This window comes from Triturus cristatus, chromosome 10 (genome assembly GCF_964204655.1).
Source record: "Triturus cristatus chromosome 10, aTriCri1.1, whole genome shotgun sequence".
NCBI lineage: Eukaryota > Metazoa > Chordata > Amphibia > Caudata > Salamandridae > Triturus > Triturus cristatus.
This window is the reverse complement of record NC_140593.1, coordinates 1,220,696,520-1,220,720,893: the sequence shown is the minus strand read 5'-3', so window position 1 is coordinate 1,220,720,893 and position 24,374 is coordinate 1,220,696,520.

The window sequence follows — 24,374 nt, the reverse complement described above, 5'->3', positions numbered from 1 at the left end:
TTAGAGATCCTTTTGTTACTTGCAGTTGTTTATAAGTTAAAATCCTAACACAGAACAGTGAGCTATTAAACTATACTGCCTACTAGTATGGTTGTCATGTGACTTCTACGCCTTGTAGTCCTTTGTCTTATGTAAAATTTCCTAAACAGAGATTTACACACGTATAAATGATTGTCTCTGTATAGTGTGTGTGTGATGTAAAGTGCTCTGACACCGTACACTGGTATGAGTGGCGCTGTAAATCAAATTAAATGCATCTGAGAGAGAGTGTGGTTATGAAGACTTGAGGGGGACTGTTAAAGGGTGGGAGTGAGGGAGTCCGAGGCGTAGCGGGTCATTGGGGGGCACCAACAAACATTGTTGCACAGGGCGCCACTAGCACTAAAGCCGGCTCTGCCCTCGAGGCCAGTCTGCCTCAACCACTGGTACCTCCATTGGCCTCGTTTCAGCAGTCGTAGCTGCAACTCACCATGGATCGGCATTGCAGGATTCACACGCACACCCAAACTAAGTTTGAAAACTTCACTGTCTCTCTGCTTCATGCACAAGCACTTTTAACATGTGCTTCCTGCACTGGGGTCACTGGAATTATGCAGCAGTGTTGACTAAATTAGGCAGCAAAAAAAGGCTGCAGCATAATGCAATATATTTTCTTATACCTTATTATTTTAACATTTTTACACATGTTAAGTCTCTGCAAAGATTCTGCTTCATTAGTACCAGTGTAACATACAAATGCAACAGTGAGAAAGGTGATCAGTCAACCTTTCCAAAGGGCCGTCAACTTTGCAGCAACACAAGTCACGTTTTTTTAGTAACTTTGTAAAATTTGTATTTTCTATATAATTATGGCAGAGCCATAATTATATAGAAAATATTTGCAAACTAGGATAATTTGCCATTCATGTTTGAACTGCTCTTGTGGAAGAAGGGAGGAGAAGTGCTGATGACAGAAACTGTATGGCTCGGAGACAAATGGCTTGTGATTCCACTTATAAGCGTATTTGGGACATTGTGTGATTGGAAATATATCCCACTTTGTGAATGTATTTAAATTCCAATAACTCATATTAAACCTTAAATAATCAAGTGTATCCATTGGTTGAATTAAATAACACAATAAGCTGTAACTGGTCGGTGAAATGCCGAACAAATACAAAAAATTGGGATGTTCTGCACATTCTGGCCACACCTCTGACTCCGCCCACTGATCCTATCCTTGGGTTATCCCTGCCCTCGGAGTCTCCGCCCACAGTTACCCTACTTTTTTTTACCCACTTAGACTACTGGGTGGGGGCCACGCCACCGCTACCTACTTTTGGGTTCCGGACTTCCGGCCCCTGTTTTACAGCATCAGACATTTACCGAGAACAAGAGAGGAACAACAGTTAGGCCAGAACCACTCGTTCTTTTACAAATTAAGCACTGTATGCAGGCTAGGGGAAGTCAGGGTACATGCAGGGGCACAGGCCTGAGGGGGAAGTCAGGGTACATGCAGGGGCACAGGCCTGAGGGGAAAGTCAGGGTACATGCAGGGGCACAGGCCTGAGGGGGAAGTCAGGGTCCATGCAGGGGCACAGGCCTGAGGGGGGAGTCAGGGTACATGCAGGGGCACAGGCATGAGGGGGGAGTCAGGGTACATGCAGGGGCACAGGCCTGAGGGGGGAGTCAGGGTGCATAAACAGGCACACAGTCTGAGGTGGAAGTCAGTGTACATGAACAGGCACATAGTCTGAGGGGGCAGTCAGGGTACATGAACAGGCACATAGTGTGAGGGGGAAGTCAGGGTACATGCAGGGGCACAGGCCTGAGGGGGAAGTCAGAGTACATGCAGGGGCACAGGCCTGGGGGGGAAGTCAGGGTACATGCAGGGGCACGGGCCTGAGGGGGAAGTCAGGGTACATGCAGGGGCACGGGCCTGAGGGGGGAGTCAGGGTACATGCAGGGGCATGAGGGGGGAGTCAGGGTACATGCAGGGGCACAGGCCTGAGGGGGGAGTCAGGGTGCATAAACAGGCACACAGTCTGAGGTGGAAATCAGTGTACATGAACAGGCACATAGTCTGAGGGGGCAGTCAGGGTACATGAACAGGCACACAGTCTGAGGGGGAAGTCAGGGTACATGCAGGGGCACAGGCCTGAGGGGGAAGTCAGGGTACATGCAGGGGCACAGGCCTGAGGGGGAAGTCAGGGTACATGCAGGGGCACAGGCCTGAGGGGGGAGTCATGGTACATGCAGGGGCACAGGCCTGAGGGGGGAGTCAGGGTACATGCAGGGGCACAGGCCTGAGGGGGGAGTCAGGGTACATGCAGGGGCACAGGCCTGAGGGGAGAGTCAGGGTGCATAAACAGGCACACAGTCTGAGGTGGAAGTCAGTGTAAATGAACAGGCACACAGTCTGAGGGGGGAGTCAGGGTACATGAACAGGCACATGGCCCAAGGGGAAGTCAGGGTACATGAACAGGAACACAGCCTGAGGGGATGTATGTGCACACAGATGTACATAGTCTGGGGAGTAAGTAAGTTGGAGTAGACACACACACCCCTGAGATATACTTTTGAGTACACATGCACGCTGCCCAAGAGGGCGGTTAGAGTATATGTTCACACACAGGCATAATCTGAGGGGAAAGCTGGTGTGTGCACAAAGACACACACACCTTCGCCCAAGTCATTACCAACTGCAATGCACCGGCTGACACAAGGCAAGGACTGAAAACAAGGCCCGTAGTACCCCCGAGGGAGGAGGTCTCCCTAAACACACACACCGTTGCTTCACCTGCCGCTCTATGGTCAGGTCACGAACGCCTCCTTTGTGTGTCTGCAGGCTGGCGGGAGTGTGTGTGGAAACAGTGCCCCGGCCACAAAAAGGAAACGACCAGACCGCACAACGGAGGCCCCGCTTTGCTCTACTTCACAGACACACACACACCACAAACTACTTCCGTAAACAGGAGCCCCTAAACTACCGGAAGCCCCCTGTGTGCGGAGCCAGTCGGCGCCGCGCTTTATACAAAAATGATTGATTGGAAGAGAGGGTGTGGAGGCAGAGGCTGGTGGGTCACATGTGCCCTCCTCGCCGTCACTCGGAGTGAGTGACAGCACAAAGGGCTCAGTTTGGGGAACTCAAGACAGCTCGACGTGGAAGCAGTTGGACCCTATACTGACTTGGCACACACTACATGTATCACACGGGCGCTGCTGGAACAACACAGCAAGGCCCACCTGCTTGGCAGCAGGACATATAAGATTCAGGTCTGACCTGATCGCACAGCCGTCATCAGACCTTATATGGCGAGCAGAAAGGCAGCTTCAAGAAGCAGCAGTGAGAGGGACTTAGGCTCCGCCTCCAAGCTGGTCTGCCTGTCTACCAGCCTATGACTTGGCAGAAGGTGTGTGCCCACCTGTCTACCAGCCTATTACTTGGCAGAAGGTGTGTGCCACCTAAAAAAGGTTAAAGAGAGCTTGTATTGCAAGGTTTGCCTTAGTAGGAAATCGAATACTGAAGACAGTCGGCCTGAGGTGTTTATTGTGGCACATCAATGATATACAGGATAAAGTACCCTCTGCTGTGTATTACAAGTATCCTGCAACTCACAGAGGAGTTCTGTTGGAAGGCGGACCTCGGGGAGTCGGAGAGACCACCCAGAGGGGCCCTCACACTGCACGAAGTAGCCGAGCGCTGCTGAGAAGCCTCCGGGGAGATCCTTCTCCTATCATGTACTAGCACAGTAACACCACCACACAGGACTCAAGGAGGTTGTCTCAAGACGAGCAATTCTTTATCAGCACTTAAAGGGTACGGGATCAAAATTTACACGAAAGGGATCAAGGGATCCACAAAAGTCTCAGTGTCTCTTTAGAAGGGAAGGGGTAGCGGGACAGTCTTTGGCAGGAGCTTGGTACGAGGGTACCTGGGGCCCAGTTCTTATCCTCAAGCTGGAGGACCTCCGGATCTCGGAGGGGTCGAGCCGCGACGGCGTCCGTAGGGCTCTGGCGTTCAGTTCGTGGAGGGCCGCGACCAGGTCAGCGGGGCTCTCAAGATGGTTTCTGTTCAGCTCGAGCCGCGACGTCGTCAGCAGGGCTCCGAGGGAGGTTTCAGCGAGGTTGGGCCGCGACAGCGTCAGCAGGGCCCCGATGTTCCGGGCGGCTTCAAGGTTTCAGCAAGAAGGAGCCGCGACGCAGTCTGCAGGGCTCGTGGTGGTTTCAAGCAAGAGTTCTTCTCCGTAGGGTCGGCCGCGATTCGATCAGCAGGGCTCTTGACTCCGGGATACAACTGCCGGTCTGTTGCGGGGTCGCCCCAGATATAGGTCTGGGGTCCTTTGATGTCCGGACCCTTGTGCCCGGGGGGCGGAGAGGCCGGGTTGGGAGCGGCCAGACGCCCAGCAGGAGAGGCGCCCGGCCCAGGAGAGATGGAGGCCGATCGCACCTCGGTGTGTAGGGACGGTTGGGGGTCCCATCGATACCGCCCTCCACCAGGGGCGAGGAAGTGTACACGTGATACCCCCTGGCCAGTTCTTGGTGCCTCAATGTCTGGGCCTTGCTGGGGCCGAGGCCGGGTTGAGCGGGGTCATGTGGGCTGGTGCGCAGGGTCACGTGGCAAGCAACAAAATGGTGGAGCCCCGAGGTGTAGGTGACCTCGTGCGGCTCGAACGGGTGGCCTGTGGAGGCCAGGGCGGGGAACAGGCCCAATCCCAGGGAAGTCAGGACCACGCCACGAGGCCGAGTCCAACAAGTTCTGTGACCATATAGAACCATGAGGGCGCAGGGCGAGTTCCGTTATTATGTCATGGAACTCTGAGGTGACTCCAACATCTTTTTAACGTATAGAACATGTGTTGTATTCCTTACAATAAATGGTCACACCACCAGCCTTCCCACAAACCACTTAGATCCTTGCTCTTTTAAATGATGAAGATAGTTTGGTTACAGACTTGAAGACTAAAAGCAGAATATCTACTGTGAAATTACAAACCTCAAAAAAGCATTGAGTGGTTTGTTGCAAACAAGATACAAGTATCAGTTGACTGCAGGTCAGGTTGAAAATGCTGTAGCTCAGAAAGTGTTGAAACATGCAGAGATTCTAGCTTTTCTGCACAGGGTGGGGAAAAACACTCTGCAATAAATATCTCCTTTCTGCTTATCACTGTTTATCTAGCAAAACTGAACAGTAGAAGAAAAACACATTTGATTTTTAAACCAGGGCTGTAATTATGGTCTTTGACCGGCCTTTCCCCTCCACTGCGGGTTGTGGCAGCTGGCACTGTGATACCACAACAAAACAGTTATAAATTATTACAGATTAGCGGCTATTTCATTTCTTTATTACAGGCAACTAGGGATGTTATAAAACTAGAAACAGGCTTTTTAAAGAGGGATTGCAGGCTCCCACGCATTACCAAGGCCTATCAGTTTATTCTGAAATGTCCTGGCCTAACATATTTATTACAAAAACATGTTAAAGGTAATAGGCTTTTAATACCGGATTATGATTACACTCTGTTAGAGTCTGTGGACAGGTACTTTTGACAGGCAATCTCAGTTACTTTGGTAGGCAAGAGATATGGAGTGGTTTAAACCCTGTAAAAAATCTGGGGTAAAAGATTTACTCTATGAGAATCTCTGTTAGTTCCCATTTTCTGGGGGTTATATTCTTTTCCCAAATCGTGTACATGCTCGTAATTTTGAGGTTGTATGCTTGACAGTTTCTTATTGAAATGCTTATACTCAGTAAAGTAGACCTGGGCTGATTATGGTGACAAACATATGATAAATGGAGCAGGCCGGATTGCCTTACTGAGAAAAGCTACGTACAGATGCCGTGGGCATGATCTCTGCTTAAAACATATTTGGGACATTTGGAAAGCGTCTTTGGGAACGCATTCAACCCTTTTCTTACCATTGTCTTTGTGGTTTGTAACTCACATTTGCTTGTTTTAATTTGCTGGCTTTATTTGTTTTAGGCTGCCCACCATGTCTTTGTCCCTCCTGTGAGGCGTATCCTATATACTGCATCCTCCATGACCGCTTTCTGTAAACAGGCCTTTACATTTTGTTCTTATCTTGTCACATTTGCTATAAATAATACAGAGGTCAAATGTCAGGCTCTGACTTCTGAGGGACCTTGGTGTTTACTTTTCCTTCACTGACTTTAAAGTGGGAGGCTTTCGGGGGGAGGGGGGGGGGGGTAAAACGGGCTGCCTTCTTTCCCTTTGATTCTGTGCAGGCTTTTCTTGTCTTTATCATATACACTCCCTGCCTCTGCTGCAGCTTCTGAGCTTTGCTAGCCCGGTGGCATCTCTGGGTACTGTGCGCTCGACACATTTATTTTTGTTACTTACTAAAAGCTTTTTCCTGCACACAACACAATATAAATGTCTGTAAATAAATTGTGCAAATACTCCAGAATATATCAGAATTAGGAAAGCACAAAGGAAACACTTTTTTTTAATACTTCTGAAGTGTGCTGGACACAAATATTTGAATAAATCAACACAAATCAGTACACTAGGTGATGCCTTTTCTACACATTATCTTTTGTGCGCTGTATAGTTTTATCAGTAAAACTCTATGTCTGTGCAAATGTAATGGTCATTTCAACTGAAAATGTGTTGTGTGTAATGGCAGTGTTCTACCAACACCATGTCACTCTACTGAATGACACTCTATTCTATCTCACTCCACTGTACTCTAAGACACTCTACGCACTTCCACTCCACTCTACTCTACTCTATACCACTCTATGCCTCTCCACTTCACTCTACTCTATGACCCTCTACTACTTCATTCTGCTCCATTCTAGGCCACTCTATGCCCCTCGACTCTATGACACTCAACTCTACAATACTCTACTTACTCCACTCTACGCCTCTCCACAACACTCCTACACACAACTCTCTACATTGACTCTATGACACTCAACTCTACAACACTCTACAACACTCTACTTACTCCACTCTACCCAGTTCTACTCCACTCTATGCCTCTCCACAACACTCCAACACACAACACTCTACATTACTCCGCGGCACTCTAATCCCCTCCACTTTACAACACTCTATTCCAATCCACTCTACGCCATTTTACTCAAATCTACTCTACACCGCTCCACTCTTCGCCCCTCCATGTAACTCCACGACATTCCACTCCAGCTCACTTCACCACACTCCACTTTATAGCACTCTAGGATACGCTACACTACTCCACTCTACGACACTCCACAACACTCTACCCCATCCTACTCTACTCCACTGCATGACACTCTATGCCACTCCACAACACTCTACTCCACTCTATGCCACTCCACTCTACTCCATCCTTTGCCACTCCACTCTATTCCAGTCTTCCCTCTATGCTATTCCACGTCGCTTTACCCAACTCAACACCACTCCACTGTACAACAAACTACACCACTCCACGGCATCACATTCTACTTAACAACACTCCACGATACTGCATGACACTCCTCTCCACTCTATGCCACTTCACAATCTCCCCTTCCACGCCACTCCAAGAAACTCTACTCTCCTCCACTTTATGACACTCTACGCCACTTACTCAACTCCACTCTATGCCACGCCATGCCACTCCACGACATTCCACTCCAGCTCACTTCACCACACTCCACTTTATAGCACTCTAGGATACGCTACACTACTCCACTCTATGACACTCCACAACACTCTACCCCACCCTACTCTACTCCACTGCATGACACTCTACGACCCTCCAATCTATGCCACTCCACAACACTCTACTCCACTCTATGCCACTCCACTCTACTCCATCCTTTGCCACTCCACTCTATTCCAGTCTTCCCTCTATGCTATTCCACGTCGCTTTACTCCACTCAACACCACTCCACTGTACAACACACTACACCACTCCACGGCATCACACTCTACTTAACAACACTCCACGATACTGCATGACACTCCTCTCCACTCCATGCCACGTCACAATCTCCCCTACGACGCCACTCCAAGAAACTCTACTCTCCTCCACTTTATGACACTCTACGCCACTTACTCCACTCCACTCCACTCTATGCCACGCCATGCCACTCCACGACACTCCAGCATACTCCACTCTCTCCCACTTTACTCCTCTTTGTGGCACTCTAGGACACTTTACGTCGCTCGATTCTGTGACATTCCATTCTACGCTACTCCATGACAGCCTTTGCGCCCTATTCTACTCCACTCCATGACCATCCACTCTACGGCACTCTACTCCACTGTACTTCACAACACTCCATAAAACTCTACGACAGTGCATGGCACAGCTCTCCACTCTAGGCCACTGCAAGACACTCTATGCCTCTCCACTCTACGACACTCTTCTCCATTCCATGAACTCCACGCTACGCTACACCATTCTCCTCTACGCCACTAACTTTTAGCCATGGTGCCCAGCAGCCACACTGGTCTGTAACATAGCTAAAACATATTGGCAAAGCCAATAGCTCTTGCATAGGCGAAACCAATTGGCTTTGCCAATGTTTGTTATTTTGTGGTGTTCTTGTTGGCATGGACCAGGCCTGATTAGGCATCGGAGCAGAGTTTGTGGAAACCTATAGTATGAATATGTACATCACAAGGAGATAAACCGCTTTCTGACAGAGGCAATAACTAGTCCTTTGTTACGCAGTAAAGCAAGGAGTGAGTAAAGCACTTCACTTGGGCAAGGCCTGCACCTTTCTCTGGTGAAGCCCCCGGCACCATCTTGGCCAGCGCCTTCCATTGGTGAAGTCCTCTGGCGCCATCTTGGCCTGCGCCTTCCACTGGTGAAGCCCCCGGCACCATCTTGGCCAGCGCCTTCCATTGGTGAAGTCCTCTGGCGCCATCTTGGCCTGCGCCTTCCACTGGTGAAGCCCCCGGCACCATCTTGGTTGCGCCTTCCACTGGTGAAGACCCCAGCGCCATCTCAGCCTGCGCCTTCCACTGGTGAAGCCCCCGGCGCCATCTTGGCCTGCGCCTTCCACTGGTGATGCCACCGGTGCCATCTCGGCTGCACCTTCCACTGGTGAAGCCCCCGGCGCCAACTTGGCTGCGCCTTCCACTGGTAAAGCCCCCGGCACCATCTCGGCTGCACCTTCCACTGGTGAAGCCCCCAGCGCCATCTCGGCCTGCGCCTTCAACTGGTGACGCCACCGGTGCCATCTCTGCTGCACCTTCCACTGGTGAAGCCCCCAGCGCCATCTCGGCCTGCACCTTCCACTGGTGAAGCCCCCGGCACCATCTCGGCTGCACCTTCCACTGGTGAAGCCCCCAGTGCCATCTCGGCCTGCGCCTTCCACTGGTGAAGCCTCCGGCGCCATCTTGGTTGCGCCTTCCACTGGTGAAGCCTCCGGCGCCATCTTGGCCTGCGCCTTCCACTGGTGAAGCCCCCGGCGCCATCTTGGCCTGCGCCTTCCACTGGTGAAGCCCCCTGCGCCATGTTGGCCTGCGCCTTCCACTGGTGAAGCCCCCCTGCGCCATCTCGGCTGCACCTTCCACTGGTGAATCCCCTGGCGCCAACTTGGCGCCCCCCTGATCACGCGCAGTCCCACAGTCTGACTCTCTTCCAAGACGGATGTGTTTTAGCAGCTGTGGTTGTGCGCACCAGGGAAGCAGCACCCGAGGGAGCCCGAGCCGACGAAGCTCCATGCAAGGACGTCAACCTGTCTTTGCTGAGCGCGTTTCCAAGGAGGCCGGAATTGGAGCAGTTTACTCAAGTTCTTACGGCCAATTCCCACAAGCAAACCCAGCAGAAAAACAAGGGCAGCAGCTGTGCACCAGTGCAGAGCGGGCCAGAGGTCTGGAGTCCTACACCCTCTGCTGCACTGTGAACCAATGCAGGTCGGGCCAGAAGTCTGGAGTCCTCCCCTTTGCACTGTGCACCAGGCCAGGCCAGAGGTCTAGATTCCTACCCCCTCTGCACTGTGCACCAGTGCAGAGGGCCAGAGGTTTGGAGACCTACCCCCTCTGCACTGTGCACCAGTGCGGGCCAGGCCAGAGGTCTGGAGTCCTACCCCCTCTGTGTTGTGCACCAGGGCAAGCCAGAAGAGAGGTCCGGAGTCCTACGCCCCTCTGCACTCTGCACCAGTGCAGGCCAGATGTCTGGTTTCCTCCCCTCTGCACTGTGCACCAGTGCAGGCCAGGCCAGAGGTCTGGAATCCTACCCCCTCTGCTGAGCTGTACACCAATGCAGGTCAGGCCAGAGGTCTGGAGTCCTACCCCCTCTGCACTGCGCACCAGTGCAGACAGGGCCAGAGGTCTGGAGTCCTACCCCTCTGCGCTGTGCACCAGTGCAGGCCAGAGGTATGGAGTCCTACCCCCTCTGCGCTGTGCACCAGTGCAGCCCAGAGGTCTAGAGTCCTACCCCCTCTGCACTGTGCACCAGTGCAGGCAGGGCCAGAGGTCTGGAGTCCTACCCCCTTCTGCACTGTGCACTAGTGCAGGCTGGGCCAGAAGTCTGGAGTCTTACCCCCTCTGCTGCGCTGTACACCAATGCAGGCCAGGCCAGAGGTCTGGAGTCCTACCCCTCTGCTGCACTGTGCACCAGACCAGGCCAGAGGCCTGGAGTCCTACCCCTCTGCGCTGTGCACCAGTGCAGGCCAGAGGTCTAGAGTCTTACCCCCTCTGCTGCATTGTGCACCAGTGCAGACCAGGCCAGAGGACTGGATTCCTACCCCCTCTTCACTGTGCACCAGAGCAGACCAGGCCAGAGGTCTGGAGTCCTACTCCCTCTACGCTGTGCACCAGTGCAGGCCAGGCCAGAGGTCCGGAGTCCTACCCCCTCTGCACTATGCACCAGAGCAGGCCAGGCCAGAGGTCCGGAGTCCTACCCCCTCTGCACTGCACACCAGTGCAGGCCAGGCCAGAGGTCTGGAATCCTACCCCCTCTGCACTGTGCACCAGGGCAAGCCAGGCCAGAGGTCTGGAGTCCTACCCCCTCTGCGTTGTGCACCAGGGCAAGCCAAAAGAGAGGTCTGGAATCCTACCCCCTCTGCTGCGCTGTACACCAATGCAGGTCGGGCCAGAGGTCTGGAGTCCTACCCCCTCTGCACTGCGCATCAGTGCAGACAGGGCCAGAGGTCTGGAGTCCTACCCCTCTGCGCTGTGCACCAGTGCAGGCCAGAGGTATGGAGTCCTACCCCCTCTGCGCTGTGCACCAGTTCAGGCCAGAGGTCTAGAGTCCTACTCCCTCTGCTCTGTGCACCAGTGCAGGCGAGGCCAGAGGTCTGGAGTCCTGCCCCCTCTGCACTGTGCACCAGTGCAGGCAGGGCCAGAGGTCTGGAGTCCTACCCCCTCTGCACTGTGCACTAGTGCAGGTGGAGCCAGAGGTCCAGAGTCCTACCCCATCTGCACTGTGCACCAGTGCAGGCAGGACCAGAGGTCTGGAGTCCTACCCCCTCTGCACTGTGCACTAGTGCAGGCTGGGCCAGAAGTCTGGAGTCTTACCCCCTCTGCTGCGCTGTACACCAATGCAGGTCAGGCCAGAGGTCTGGAGTCCTACCCCTCTGCTGCCCTGTGCACCAGACCAGGCCAGAGGTCTGGAGTCCTACCCCTCTGCGCTGTGCACCAGTGCAGGCCAGAGGTCTAGAGTCTTACCCCCTCTGCTGCACTGTGCACCAGTGCAGACCAGGCCAGAGGACTGGAGTCCTACCCCCTCTGCACCAGTGCAAGCCAGAGGTCTGGAGTCCTACCCCCTCTTCACTGTGCACCAGAGCAGACCAGGCCAGAGGTCTGGAGTCCTACTCCCTCTACGCTGTGCACCAGTGCAGGCCAGGCCAGAGGTCCGGAGTCCTACCCCCTCTGCACTGTGCACCAGAGCAGGCCAGGCCAGAGGTCCGGAGTCCTACCCCCTCTGCACTGTGCACCAGAGCAGGACAGGCCAGAGGTCTGGAATCCTACCCCCTCTGCACTGTGCACCAGGGCAAGCCAGGAGAGAGGTCTGGAGTCCTACCCCCTCTGCACTGTGCACCAGGGCAAGCCAGGAGAGAGGTCTGGAGTCCTACCCCCTCTGCACTGTGCAGCAGAGCGAGCCAGGCCAGAGGTCTGGAATCCTACCCCCTCTGCACTGTGCACCAGGGCAAGCCAGGAGAGAGGTCTGGAGTCCTACCCCCTCTGCACTGTGCAGCAGAACAGGCCAGGCCAGAGGTCTGGAATCCTACCCCCTCTGCACTGTGCACCAGGGCAAGCCAGGAGAGAGGTCTGGAGTCCTACCCCCTCTGCACTGCGCACCAGTGCAGACCAGGCCAGAGGTCCGGAGTCCTACCCCCTCTGCACTGTGCACCAGAGCAGGACAGGCCAGAGGTCTGGAATCCTACCCCCTCTGCACTGTGCACCAGGGCAAGCCAGGAGAGAGGTCTGGAGTCCTACCCCCTCTGCACTGCACACCAGTGCAGGCCAGGCCAGAGGTCTGGAATCCTACCCCCTCTGCACTGTGCACCAGGGCAAGCCAGGAGAGAGGTCTGGAGTCCTACCCCCTCTGCACTGTGCACCAGAGCAGGCCAGGCCAGAGGTCTGGAATCCTACCCCCTCTGCACTGTGCACCAGGGCAAGCCAGGAGAGAGGTCTGGAGTCCTACCCCCTCTGCACGGCACACCAGGGCAAGCCAGAAGAGAGGTCTGGAGTCCTACCCCTCTGCTGCACTGTGCACCAGACCAGGCCAGAGGTCTGGAGTCCTACCCCTCTGCGCTGTGCACCAGTGCAGGCCAAAGGTATGGAGTCCTACCCCCTCTGCGCTGTGCACCAATGCAGGCCAGAGGTCTAGAGTCTTACTCCCTCTGCGCTGTGCACCAGTGCAGGCCAGGCCAGAGGTCTGGAGTCCTACCCCCTCTGCACTGTGCACCAGTGCAGGCCAGAGGTCTGGAATCCTACCCCCTCTGCACTGTGCACCAGGGCAAGCCAGGAGAGAGGTCTGGAGTCCTACCCCCTCTGCACGGCACACCAGTGCAGGCCAGGCCAGAGGTCCGGAGTCCTACCCCCTCTGCACTGTGCACCAGAGCAGGCCAGGCCAGAGGTCCAGAGTCCTACCCCCTCTGCGCTGTGCACCAGGGCAAGCCAGAAGAGAGGACTGGAGTCCTACCCCTCTGCTGCACTGTGCACCAGACCAGGCCAGAGGTCTGGAGTCCTACCCCTCTGCGCTGTGCACCAGTGCAGGCCAAAGGTATGGAGTCCTACCCCCTCTGCGCTGTGCACCAATGCAGGCCAGAGGTCTAGAGTCTTACTCCCTCTGCGCTGTGCACCAGTGCAGGCCAGGCCAGAGGTCTGGAGTCCTACCCCCTCTGCACTGTGCACCAGGGCAAGCCAGGAGAGTGGTCTGGAGTCCTACCCCTCTGCTGCACTGTGCACCAGACCAGGCCAGAGGTCTGGAGTCCTACCCCTCTGCGCTGTGCACCAGTGCAGGCCAGAGGTCTAGAGTCTTACCCCCTCTGCTGCACTGTGCACCAGTGCAGGCCAGGCCAGAGGTCTAGATTCCTACCCCCTCTGCACTGTGCACCAGTGCAGACCAGGCCAGAGGACTGGAGTCCTACCCCCTCTGCACCAGTGCAAGCCGGAGGTCTAGAGTCCTACCCCCTCTGCACTGTGCACCAGTGCAGGTCGGGTCAGGGGTCTGGAGTCCTACCTCCTCTGCACTGTACACCAGTGCAGGACAGAAGTCTGGAGTCCTACCCCCTCTGCACTGTACACCAGTGCAGGCCAGAGGTCTGGAGTCCTACCCCCTCTGCATTCTGCACCAGTGCAGGCCAGAAGTCTGGAGTCCTACCCCCTCTGCACCGTACACCAGTGCAGGCGGGGCCAGAGGTCTGGAGTTCTACCCCCTCTGCATTCTGCACCAGTGCAGGACAGAAGTCTGGAGTCCTACCACCTCTGCACTGTACACCAGTGCAGGCCAGAGGTCTGGAGTCCTACCCCCTCTGCACTCTGCACCAGTGCAGGCCAGAAGTCTGGAGTCCTACCCCCTCTGCACCGTACACCAGTGCAGGCGGGGCCAGAGGTCTGGAGTCCTACCCCCTCTGCATTCTGCACCAGTGCAGGACAGAAGTCTGGAGTCCTACCCCCTCTGCACTGTACACCAGTGCAGGCCAGAGGTCTGGAGTCCTACCCCCTCTGCACTCTGCACCAGTGTAGGCCAGAAGTCTGGAGTCCTACCCCTCTGCACCGTACACCAGTGCAGGCGGGGCCAGAGGTCTGGAGTCCTACCCCCTCTGCACTGTGCACCAGTGCAGGCCAGGCCAGAGGTCTGGAATCCTACCCCCTCTGCTGCGCTGTACACCAATGCAGGTCGGGCCAGAGGTCTGGAGTCCTACCCCCTCTGCACTGCGCACCAGTGCAGACAGGGCCAGAGGTCTGGAGTCCTACCCCTCTGCGCTGTGCACCAGTGCAGGCCAGAGGTATGGAGTCCTACTCCCTCTGCGCTGTGTACCAGTTCAGGCCAGAGGTCTAGAGTCTTACTCCCTCTGCACTGTGCACCAGTGCAGGCGGGGCCAGAGGTCTGGAGTCCTACCCCCTCTGCATTCTGCACCAGTGCAGGACAGAAGTCTGGAGTCCTACCCCCTCTGCACTGTACACCAGTGCAGGCCAGAGGTCTGGAGTCCTACCCCCTCTGCACTCTGCACCAGTGTAGGCCAGAAGTCTGGAGTCCCTACCCCCTCTGCACTGCGCACCAGTGCAGACAGGGCCAGAGGTCTGGAGTCCTACCCCTCTGCGCTGTGCACCAGTGCAGGCCAGAGGTATGGAGTCCTACTCCCTCTGCGCTGTGTACCAGTTCAGGCCAGAGGTCTAGAGTCTTACTCCCTCTGCACTGTGCACCAGTGCAGGCGGGGCCAGAGGTCTGGAGTCCTGCGCCCTCTGCACTGTGCACCAGTGCAGGCAGGGCCAGAGGTCTGGAGTCCTAACCCCTCTGCACTGTGCACTAGTGCAGGTGGGGCCAGAGGTCCAGAGTCCTACCCCCTCTGCACTGTACACCAGTGCAGGCAGGACCAGAGGTCTGGAGTCCTACCCCCTCTGCACTGTGCACTAGTGCAGGCTGGGCCAGAAGTCTGGAGTCTTACCCCCTCTGCTGCGCTGTACACCAATGCAGGCCAGGCCAGAGGTCTGGAGTCCTACCCCTCTGCTGCACTGTGCACCAGACCAGGCCAGAGGTCTGGAGTCCTACCCCTCTGCGCTGTGCACCAGTGCAGGCCAGAGGTCTAGAGTCTTACCCCCTCTGCTGCACTGTGCACCAGTGCAGACCAGGCCAGAGGACTGGAGTCCTACCCCCTCTGCACCAGTGCACGCCAGAGGTCTGGAGTCCTACCCCCTCTTCACTGTGCAACAGAGCAGACCAGGCCAGAGGTCTGGAGTCCTACTCCCTCTACGCTGTGCACCAGTGCAGGCCAGTCCAGAGGTCCGGAGTCCTACCCCCTCTGCACTGTGCACCAGAGCAGGCCAGGCCAGAGGTCCGGAGTCCTACCCCCTCTGCACTGTGCACCAGAGCAGGCCAGGCCAGAGGTCTGGAATTCTACCCGCTCATCACTGTGCACCAGGGCAAGCCAGGAGAGAGGTCTGGAGTCCTACCCCCTCTGCACTGCACACCAGTGCAGGCCAGGCCAGAGGTCTGGAATCCTACCCCCTCTGCACTGTGCACCAGTGCAAGCCAGGAGAGAGGTCTGGAGTCCTACCCCCTCTGCACTGTGCAGCGGAGCAGGCCAGTCCAGAGGTCTGGAATCCTACCCCCTCTGCACTGTGCCCTAGGGCAAGCCAGGAGAGAGGTCTGGAGTCCTACCCCCTCTGCACTGTGCACCAGTGGAGGCCAGGCCAGAGGTCTGGAATCCTACCCCCTCTGCACTGTGCACCAGGGCAAGCCAGGAGAGAGGTCTGGAGTCCTACCCCCTCTGCACGGCACACCAGTGCAGGCCAGGCCAGAGGTCCGGAGTCCTACCCCCTCTGCACTGTGCACCAGAGCAGGCCAGGCCAGTGGTCCAGAGTCCTACCCCCTCTGCGCTGTGCACCAGGGCAAGCCAGAAGAGAGGTCTGGAGTCCTACCCCTCTGCTGCACTGTGCACCAGACCAGGCCAGAGGTCTGGAGTCCTACCCCTCTGCGCTGTGCACCAGTGCAGGCCAAAGGTATGGAGTCCTACCCCCTCTGCGCTGTGCACCAGTGCAGGCCAGAGGTCTAGAGTCTTACTCCCTCTGCGCTGTGCACCAGTGCAGGCCAGGCCAGAGGTCTGGAGTCCTACCCCCTCTGCACTGTGCACCAGACCAGGCCAGAGGTCTGGAGTCCTACCCCTCTGCGCTGTGCACCAGTGCAGGCCAGAGGTCTAGAGTCTTACCCCCTCTGCTGCACTGTGCACCAGTGCAGGCCAGGCCAGAGGTCTGGATTCCTACCCCCTCTGCACTGTGCACCAGTGAAGACCAGGCCAGAGGACTGGAGTCCTACCCCCTCTGCACCAGTGCAAGCCAGAGATCTAGAGTCCTACCCCCTCTGCACTGTGCACCAGTGCAGGTCGGGTCAGGGGTCTGGAGTCCTACCTCCTCTGCACTGTACACCAGTGCAGGACAGAAGTCTGGAGTCCTACCCCCTCTGCACTGTACACCAGTGCAGGCCAGAGGTCTGGAGTCCTACCCCCTCTGCACTCTGCACCAGTGCAGGCCAGAAGTCTGGAGTCCTACCCCCTCTGCACCGTACACCAGTGCAGGCGGGGCCAGAGGTCTGGAGTCCTACCCCCTCTGCATTCTGCACCAGTGCAGGACAGAAGTCTGGAGTCTTACCCCCTCTGCACTGTACACCAGTGCAGGCCAGAGGTCTGGAGTCCTACCCCCTCTGCACTCTGCACCAGTGCAGGCCAGAAGTCTGGAGTCCTACCCCTCTGCACCGTACACCAGTGCAGGCGGGGCCAGAGGTCTGGAGTCCTACCCCCTCTGCACTGTGCACTAGTGCAGGCTGGGCCTGAAGTCTGGAGTCTTACCCCCTCTGCACTGTACACCAGTGCAGGAGGACAAGGGGTCTGGAGTCCTACCCCCTCTGCACTGTGCACCAGTGCAGGCCAGAAGTCTGGAGTCCTACCCCTCTGCACTGTGCACCAGTGCAGGCCAGAAGTCTGGAGTACTACCCCTCTGAACTGTGCACCAGTGCAGGCCAGAAGTCTGGAGTCGTACCCCCTCTGCACTGTGCACCAGTGCAGGCCAGAGGTCTGGAGTCCTACCCCTCTGAACTGTGCACCAGTGCAGGCCAGAAGTCTGGAGTCCTACCCCCTCTGCACTGTGCACCAGTGCAGGCAGGGCCAGAGGTCTGGAGTCCTACCCCCTCTGCACTGTGCACCACTGCAGGAAAGGCCAGAGGTCTGGAGTCCTACCCCCTCTGCACTGTGCACCAGTGCAGGCAGGGCCAGAGGTCTGGAGTCCTTTACCCCCGCACTGCGTTTCCCCTTCGCTCTGAGCGGAGAGGACAGACACCTACACAGCGCTGTCAATGCACCTCATCCCGGGGAGTTATGCAGTAGCCTTCCGTTCCAGCCCCATTTCACACCCATACAGCAGCTCTGTCAATGCACCTCTCCCTGCAGCGGTATGCAGCAACCTTCTATGTAATGTAACACTAGCTCTGTCGATGCACCTCATCCTGAGACGATATGCAGCCACCATCTATCACAGCACCATCTCACGCCCATGCAGCTTTCAGTGCACCTCATCCTGAGACGATATGCAGCAACCATCTATCACAGCACCATCTCACGCCCATGCGCCTCATCCTGAGACGATATGCAGCCACCATCTATCACAGCACCATCTCACGCCCATGCAGCTCTTTCAATGCACCTGATCGTGAGACGATATGCAGCCACCATCTATCACAGCACCATCTCACGCCCATGCAGCTTTCAATGCATCTCATCCTGAGCCGATATGCAGCCAACATCTATCACAGCCCCATCTCACGCCCATGCAGCTTTCAATGCACCTCATCCTGAGACGATATGCAGCCACCATCTATCACAGCACCATCCGATGCCCATGCAGCTTTCAATGCACCTCATCCTGAGACGATATGCAGCCACCATCTATCACAGCACCATCTCACGCCCATGCAGCTTTCAATGCACCTCATCCTGAGACGATATGCAGCCACCATCTATCACAGCACCATCCGACGCCCATGCAGCTTTCAATGCACCTCATCCTGAGACGATATGCAGCCACCATCTATCGCAGCACCATCTCACGCCCATGCAGCTTTCAATGCACCTCATCCTGAGACGATATGCAGCCACCATCTATCGCAGCACCATCTCACGCCCATGCAGCTTTCAATGCACCTCATCCTGAGACGATATGCAGCCACCATCTATCGCAGCACCATCTCACGCCCATGCAGCTTTCAATGCACCTCATCCTGAGACGATATGCAGCCACCATCTATCGCAGCACCATCTCACGCCCATGCAGCTTTCAATGCACTTCATCCTGAGACGATATGCAGCAACCATCTATCACAGCACCATCTCACGCCCATGCAGCTTTCAATGCACCTCACCCTGAGACGATATGCAGCCACCATCTATCGCAGCACCATCTCACGCCCATGCAGCTTTCAATACACCTCACCCTGGGACGATATGCAGCCACCATCGATCACAGCACCATCTCACGCCCATGCAGCTTTCAATGCACCTCATCCTGAGCCGATATGCAGCCATTATCGATCACAGCCCCATCTCACGCCCATGCAGCTTTCAATGCACCTCATCCTGAGACGATATGCAGCCACCATCTATCGCAGCACCATCTCACGCCCATGCAGCTTTCAATGTACCTCATCCTGAGACGATATGCAGCCACCATCTATCACAGCACCATCCCACGCCCATGCAGCTTTCAATGCACCTCCTCCTGAGACGATATGCAGCCACCATCTATCACAGCACCATCTCACGCCCATGCAGCTTTCAATGCACCTCCTCCTGAGACGATATGCAGCAACCATCTATCACAGCACCATCTCACGCCCATGCAGCTCTTTCAATACCCCTCATCCTGAGACGATATGCAGCCACCATCTATCACAGCACCATCTCATGCCCATGCAGCTTTCAATGCACCTCATCCTGAGACGATATGCAGCCACCATCTATCACAGCACCATCTCACGCCCATGCAGCTTTCAATGCACCTCATCCTGAGACGATATGCAGCCACCATCTATCACAGCACCATCTCACGCCCATGCACCTCATCCTGAGACGATATGCAGCCACCATCTATCACAGCACCATCTCACGCCCATGCAGCTCTTTCAATGCACCTGATCCTGAGACGATATGCAGCCACCATCTATCACAGCACCATCTCACGCCCATGCAGCTTTCAATGCACCTCATCCTGAGCCGATATGCAGCCAACATCTATCACAGCCCCATCTCACGCCCATGCAGCTTTCAATGCACCTCATCCTTAGACGATATGCAGCCACCATCTATCACAGCACCATCTCACGCCCATGCAGCTTTCAATGCACCTCATCCTGAGACGATATGCAGCCACCATCTATCACAGCACCATCCGATGCCCATGCAGCTTTCAATGCACCTCATCCTGAGACGATATGCAGCCACCATCTATCACAGCACCATCTCACGCCCATGCAGCTTTCAATGCACCTCATCCTGAGACGATATGCAGCCACCATCTATCACAGCACCATCCGACGCCCATGCAGCTTTCAATGCACCTCATCCTGAGACGATATGCAGCCACCATCTATCGCAGCACCATCTCACGCCCATGCAGCTTTCAATGCACCTCATCCTGAGACGATATGCAGCCACCATCTATCACAGCACCATCTCACACCCATGCAGCTCTTTCAAAGCACCTCATCCTGAGACGATATGCAGCAACCATCTATCGCAGCACCATCTCACGCCCATGCAGCTCTTCAATGCACCTCATCCTGAGACAATATGCAGCCACCATCTATCACAGCACCATCTCACGCCCATGCAGCTTTCAATGCACCTCATCCTGAGACGATATGCAGCCACCATGTATCGCAGCACCATCTCACGCCCATGCAGCTTTCAATGCACCTCATCCTGAGACGATATGCAGCCACCATCTATCGCAGCACTATCTCACGCCCATGCAGCTTTCAATGCACTTCATCCTGAGACGATATGCAGCAACCATCTATCACAGCACCATCTCACGCCCATGCAGCTTTCAATGCACCTCACCCTGAGACGATATGCAGCCACCATCTATCGCAGCACCATCTCACGCCCATGCAGCTTTCAATGCACCTCATCCTGAGCCGATATGCAGCCAACATCGATCACAGCCCCATCTCACGCCCATGCAGCTTTCAATGCACCTCATCCTGAGACGATATGCAGCCACCATCTATCGCAGCACCATCTCACGCCCATGCAGCTTTCAATGCACCTCACCCTGAGACGATATGCAGCAACCATCTATCACAGCACCATCTCACGCCCATGCAGCTTTCAATGCACCTCATCCTGAGACGATATGCAGCCACCATCTATCACAGCACCATCTCACGCCCATGCGGCTCTTCAATGCACCTCATCCCGAGACGATATGCAGCCAACATCTATCACAGCCCCATCACACGCCCATGCAGCTCTTCAATGCACCTCATCCTGAGACGATATGCAGCCACCATCTATTACAGCACCATCTCACGCCCATGCAGCTCTTTCAATACCCCTCATCCTGAGACGATATGCAGCAACCATCTATCACAGCACCATCTCACGCCCATGCAGCTTTCAATGCACCTCACCCTGAGACGATATGCAGCAACCATCTATCACAGCACCATCTCACGCCCATGCAGCTTTCAATGCACCTCATCCTGAGACGATATGCAGCCACCATCTATCACAGCACCATCTCACGCCCATGCAGCTTTCAATGCACCTCATCCTGAGCCGATATGCAGCCAACATCTATCACAGCACCATCTCACGCCCATGGAGCTTTCAATGCACCTCATCCCGAGACGATATGCAGCAACCATCTATCACAGCACCATCTCACGCCCATACAGCTTTCAATGCACCTCATCCTGAGACGATATGCAGCCACCATCTATCACAGCACCATCTCACGCCCATGCAGCTTTCAATGCACCTCACCCTGAGACGATATGCAGCCACCATCCATCACAGCACCATCTCACGCCCACGCAGCTCTTTCAATGCACCTCATCCTCCTGCACTATCGAGGAACCTTCTATTCCGGCCTCATCTAACACCCACACAGCTCTTTCAATGCACCTCATCCTGGGGAGTTGTGCAGCAACGTTCTATTCCAGCACGCACACACACCTATTCCAATGCCGATGGCTGAGACCCCAACACAACTCTGCCAGTGCACTTCAGCTGTGTTCTGCAGCAGTCCCCTACTCTGCATCTACTGCAAAAACAGAGCTCTTTGGACAACCCCTTACTCCTAACCTGCAGCACCCTCCACTACTCGCATCACAATTATTGCACCCTCGCCATACACTGTGTATTAGTCAGTGATGCAATTTCAGATCTCATTAGGGACGTTATCAATGTAGACTTTCAACATGTCGTTGATGTAATATGTGATGGAGTTAGCAGTGCATGGTGAGGGCGCGAGTTATAGTTACTTTAGGACATGAGTTGTAGTTACTTGAGATAACTATAACTGATGCAATTCAGTGGTTTTATTCATTTAAAACTGTATGTTGTAACTGAGGTTTTCTCCTAACTATAGCGTCCCTGTAACCTTTGTTATTTTCAGTGAATGTCTAAAGCTTTCTTTAAATTTAAAGTAAGACATTATTACAATTCCTAACTATAAAGTTACTTAAACCTTTGTTTTTTCAGTGAATTTCCCTTTTTTTTTAACGTACAGTAAGAAGTCCATTGCTGTGTGCAGAGTGGAGTTAGGTGTACATGGTTAACTATGTGATGTAACAATATAAATGGTGTCATTTTCACTAAGGCAGACCTACTTACCGCGTCAAAGAATCAGAACAGCAAAATATAAAAAGCAGGCCTATTCGCCTTGTCAAAAAGTGACAAACAACTATAATGAAATGCATATTTTATAAATTCACACAGTGCAATGTTTAATAAAAGTGACTGTCATAAAATATGTTCAATAGTTCTAATAATTAAAAAAGACGCCAGACCTTTATTTTTTATTTTTATTTTTTGTTTTTTAGGCTAGAAAATGCAACCATCGAACTAACCACAAGGGGCCCCTGAACTAACCACAAGGGGCTGAAGAGCATAGGGCTCCACATCAGAGTACTTTAAAAACATACGGTAAGCTTTCCTGTGGACACAAATTTAATGACCCAGGGGACGCACTCCCTGCAGCCCCTCATAACATTTAAAAACAACCTGTCCCTTTTAGGACAGCCATCACCATCAAAAATACTTTATAAAAGAGCCCTTTCTTGGTATTATGGGGCACTCCCCAGCTAAAACAGTTTATGTGAAATGAGCACCTACTCCGCTCGTTTACATACACAGTCTTTTAAAATAATTTTATTTGGGGAGAGGACGTATAGCCGCCCCCTCCCGAGGCTTGGGATGGCTCAAACGGCCCCATCTCCAGGGGCAGGGCAGTTGTTGAGAGGGGGGGGGGGGGGGGGTGCAGCCCCTTCCCCAAGCCACAAAATGGCTTTCACCTCCTTGGGGATACTTTATTTTGGGCGGGGGCCATAGGGCTCCATTCCCAGAGCTTTCTACATACTCTGGGGACATTCCCCAAGGCTGATTATGTTTTTTTTAAAGAGAGTAGGGCTCCTCTGCCCGAGCCACTTAAAGGCTCCCAGGGATCCATCCTGGGGCGACCCAGCCGAAAATGTTAAAAAAATATATATATGCTTTTTTTGGGCCTGGAGGTCCCTGTGGGACACCCTCAGCAGGCCCAGGGGGTCCGGGGGTTTTTACCCTGCCCCCTTTTCTTCCCTTTAATATTTCACTCACCTTTTTCCTCCTCCCTTAATACTGGGTCACAAGATGGCTGCCAACACTTCCTGGTTTGAAGTGTTGTCAGCCAATCAGAGGCAAGCCCGGGAGGGCTCAGCCAATCAGATCTCACAATTCTCAAATATTGATATCTGTAAATCTTCAAATATCTCAAAAACTACAGAACGGATTTACACAATTTAAAAATAGTGTGCATTCTGGACCATAAGCTATCTCTCTGCCAAATTTGGTGTAATTCTGTTCAGCAGTTCAGGCAGTAGCCGTGTCTAAAGTTTCCTATGGAAATTAACATGGAGTAAACACGTTTTGGGACCCCCCTTTTTTCTCGGCCCCCGCTAAATGAATCACCCTGAAACTTTCAAGACAGGAGCTGACCTGAGTGAACTATTAGTTTTGAACATTTCGTGAAGATTCATCAAACGGCGCAAAAGTTATTGGCAAATCAAAAAATGCTTTTCCTACGGAAACAAGGTTCTAACTACAATTACCTACTGGTGACCACCAGTAGGTTATATACATATATATATATATATATATGGAAAAAAGAAGAAGCAGGGATCTCTAGGTAGTTCCCAAGTGTAGGTGGAGAGCAGCTCCTGTATGAAGCACCCTACAACACCAGCGACAAACTAAATTTGCTCACCTCAAATGTTTGCTTTTGTATCAACGTATTTAAGCATAGTATTAGCACAGTACTATCCAGGACAGGGGACTCAGTCGCTGAGTCCTAAAATGGCTGCCGCTGCATCTTTGTTGATATGGTGGCAGCCAATCCGATCATATCTTTTAATCTGGCGGATTAGTTTCTCAAAAACTACTGAACAGATTTACACCAAATCACAAAAAAGTACACTTTCTGGTCCAAGATCTAGCTCCTTGTAAAATTTGGTGTCATTTTATTCACCAATTTTAGTTGTAGTTGTGTATAATTTTCCTATGGAAAACAGGGGTGTGGAATTTAATAAAATATCTACTTGTCCACGGGGCAGGTTGCTTCATAAATATACTTGTCCTGTAACAAAATCCACTTGTCCCTTTGGTGCCATGTAGTGCGGCCACAAATTATGGCAGCAATCTCATTATATAAGAGCTCTGATGCAGCCTCTCTGATTATGCCAGGGCTCATACCATAGTAGTGTTTGAATACTTGCAATTAGGTAGTGTTAAGCAATAGTTCCAGGGTTAGAATGCCCTTTTGAGTCTGTGCAAACCTACTAACGTGCATGTTTTAAGGGTTTTCAACAACTCTTCTCTAATCTTTTCTCATACTGAGAAATGTTGGAATTTTACTCCTGACAATGGCAGACGTAAACCTTCTTCCAGAGTTGGGGAAAAAAGTGGTTGGGGGGAAAGTGAACTTGCAAACAATCAGATTGCTGCATGAGCAAATCTACACATGCATATATGC